This window comes from Sminthopsis crassicaudata, chromosome 5 (genome assembly GCF_048593235.1).
Source record: "Sminthopsis crassicaudata isolate SCR6 chromosome 5, ASM4859323v1, whole genome shotgun sequence".
NCBI classification, from domain to species: Eukaryota; Metazoa; Chordata; class Mammalia; order Dasyuromorphia; family Dasyuridae; genus Sminthopsis; species Sminthopsis crassicaudata.
In genome coordinates, this window is record NC_133621.1 from 4,074,722 (window position 1) to 4,078,187 (window position 3,466).

Sequence of the window (3,466 nt, forward strand, 5' to 3'; positions counted from 1 at the left end):
AAAAATATGTGGAATTGTAGTGGAGATAGGGGGTAGTAGTGGGGAAAATAAGTCAGAGAGACTTTCTACAACCTGGGAGTTAGAGGAAGGAAGGAAAGATGGAAAGAAAGAAGAGAGAAGAAGGAAAAGAGAAAGGGAAGGAAGGAAAGAAGGAAGGAGGGAGGGAGGGAGGGAGGGAGGGAGGGAGGAAGGAAGGAAGGAAGGAAGGAAGGAAGGAAGGAAGGAAGGAAGGAAGGAAGGAGGGAAGGAAGGAAGGAAGGAGGGAAGGAGGGAAGGAAGGAGGGAAGGAGGGAAGGAGGGAAGGAAGGAGGGAAGGAGGGAAGGAGGGAAGGAGGGAAGGAGGGAAGGAAGGAAGGAAGGAAGGAAGGAAGGAAGGAAGGAAGGAAGGAAGGAAGGAAGGAAGGAGGGAAGGAGGGAAGGAGGGAAGGAAGGAGGGAAGGAGGGAAGGAGGGAAGGAGGGAAGGAGGGAAGGAAGGAAGGAAGGAAGGAAGGAAGGAAGGAAGGAAGGAAGGAAGGAAGGAAGGAAGGAAGGAAGGAAGGAAGGAAGGAAGGAAGGAAGGAAGGAAGGAAGGAAGGAAGGAAGGAAGGAAGGAAAGAAGGAAGGAAGGAAGGAAGGAAGGAAGGAAGGAAGGAAGGAAGGAAGGAAGGAAGGAAGGAAGGAAGGAAGGAAGGAAGGAAGGAAGGAAGGAAGGAAGGAAGGAAGGAAGGAAGGAAGGAAAGAAGGGATCAAAATTTTGAGATTTGTGGCATTGTGGAAGGAGGCCGGGATTTAGAGGGAGGAGTCCTGATTTAGAGGGAGGAGGCCGGGATTTAGAGGGAGGAGTCCTGATTTAGAGGGAGGAGGCCCGGATTTAGAGGGAGGAGTCCTGATTTAGAGGGAGGAGGCCCGGATTTAGAGGGAGGAGTCCTGATTTAGAGGGAGGAGGCCTGGATTTGAATCCTCCTGCCTGTTCATTAGTACGTGTGCAAGAACTCTGTACTTCAGTTTTGTCATCTGTAAAAGGGGCTAACGCTCCGGGCGCCGCTCACCTCACAGGGTCCGTGAGGAAGGGGTTTGGACGGTGCGCCAGCCAGAGCAGGTGCATTAGTCACGAACAAGAACTGGCCCTTCCCTTGTCTGCCCCGGTCTCCATAGCAATGGAGAGCTGGCCGCCCCTTCCACCTAGGAACACACAGGCTCAGCACTCCGGAGCCGGCATTTTCTTTTGTAAAAGAACCATCATTACTAGTCTCCTAGTTCTAACGTGAGTAATTAACTGAATACTGTTTCCCCATGAGTCTCATCAAGGTCATGCCCTCCTCCCTATTTTTCACTGAAAGTCCCCAAATGACCTCTGCAGAGTTTGAACAGTGTTGGGGCAACAGCTCACGACTCCGTGTGGCATGGTAATTAACAGGCTGCTCTTTTCATTTCTTGGCTGCTTTTAAGCCCGATAACTGATTTAATTTGGCAAGAAGGGACAACTTTGTTTGCAGCTAGGCTTCCCTTGGGCCCCTGAGAAATTCCTCGGAGTCACGGGAGAGCCGGGGACCCCTCGGTAAGGAAGATGGCGCCTGTGCCTGGGAGATGGCTTAGGCTCCCGCCTCTGCCCCGCTCACGTGGTTCTCACTAGAGACGGGCCGTGGAAGTTAAATCCTAACATTAACGGGCGAGGGGCCTTCCTGACTTCCAGAACTGGGGCTTAGGAATAAGCCAGGCCGGGAGCCTCGGCCATGCCGGCGAGCGAGGACACAGCTCTGCTCCAGCAAGCCCGGGAGCGACAGCTGAATCTGGGCGAGACTGGCCTTCGGGACGGGTGCAGTCCCTGGGGACGCTCTGGTTCACACGAGCCACGGGGGACAACAGAGGCGGGCCAAGCTCAGCCCAAACCGCCGGACACGTGGGCTTCTCTGCAGGCGAGCGGCCTCTGTCACCGTCCCAGCGCTCTTCCTCCCTCCGGTTCCCGCTTAGTGCAGTTTCTCGCCCGTGAGGCACTTCCAGGGCCGCAGCTTGGTTCCTGACCTGCCCTCCTTCCTCCCTTCAGCTTTGTTTCAGCCGCCCCGAACATCCCCTCCCTTCCTATAAAAGATCCCCCGTTCCAAAATTACTTTCTTTGTTTTGTTTTGCACGAGGATCGCTCATCTTTTCTTTTTGGTTGCTTGGTCCGGGGGTAGAAGATGGAGTCTCTTGCGCACGCCCACGCTTCAAGCACAGAGATGCTCTTTCTGCTCAATCTCAGTGTCCCGGAAGGGCCCAGGCCGCTTTTTCTGCTAGGACGAGATGCAGAAAATTGTTCAGGAAAGGGGAAATAGGAGCTCAAGTTCCTGAGCTGAGGGTTCAACTCGGATAAAGCAGCCGGGAAAACTCATCGGTCCGGGCTTAGGCTCAGCGGGGCAGGAGTGGCTGGTCTTTGTCCGCGGAGGGACACGTGCGCTGCCCTTAATCAGCGCTGCCCATCGGGAGGGGAGCGCCCACAGAGGGTGACGGAGCAGGGCAAGATCCCGGTCCGGATATGAGGAGTCCATAAGGACACCACAGTGGGGGAGGAGCTTTCAGAGGCTCTTTCCTCACAATGACTGAAACAGGGACTAACTTCAGAATCAGCCTCATTTCACTGAGAGAAAATGGAGTCTTGGAGCCTTGTTCCACACCCGACTCCGGGTCCAGCTGCCTCCATCCGAGTCAGGAGACGCAGGGGCGGCGCACGCGGAGCTCCGGGGCTGTGTCCAAGGGGGTTTGAAGAGCTCTTAGAAAAGGGGGTCCGCGTTTTCTCTTTGATCCCGAGGGTAGAGATGGCACTTCAGGCTGACGTCGGGGTAAAAGGAGAAAATAAGTTACCTAAATGGGCGCCCTCGCTGCACCTTCAGGCAAAGGGGGGGCAGGGAATGCTTGAGGTCCTGGTCAGACTTAATTCCCTCCAGGCCCCTCCCATTTGTGGGAGGAGTGAATAAGCCCTTCACTGGGGGCCTTTTTGGAGGGAGGTAGGGGAGGGGGCTTCGGGAGCCTTCTGATTTATGTCCAGGCCTCCTTAACCTGTCCAAGCACAGGCCGAGCCTCCCCCAGGGGCACTGTCCAAGCACAGGCCGAGCCTCCCTCGGGGAAAGGCAGGAGCCACGCATGCATAGAACACTTGCAAGGGGGCCGAGGCCTAGACCGACACCGTTCTTATTCGGAGAAGGCTCCTTCAGGCAGTCTCAGGGCTCCTGGTCTAGGAAGCTCTGGAAATGCGGGGGAGGAGGCCGGGACAGAGAGGGAGTCACGCGACATCCCCTCCGCTCCGCCCGGGGGCCTGGGGAGGGGCGAGGGAGGGGCGGCGCGGGCCCAGGCGCGCGAGCGCGAGGCGGCTCCGTCGGGACGGGCGGGAGGCGCGTCAGCTGACTGATGGGGCCGAGCCCAGAAACGGACCGTGGGAGGAGGGCCGGCGGCCCGGCGCGCGTGCATCACGCCGAAGGACGCTGACGCCCAAAGCCGGGCGCCCGGGAAGAA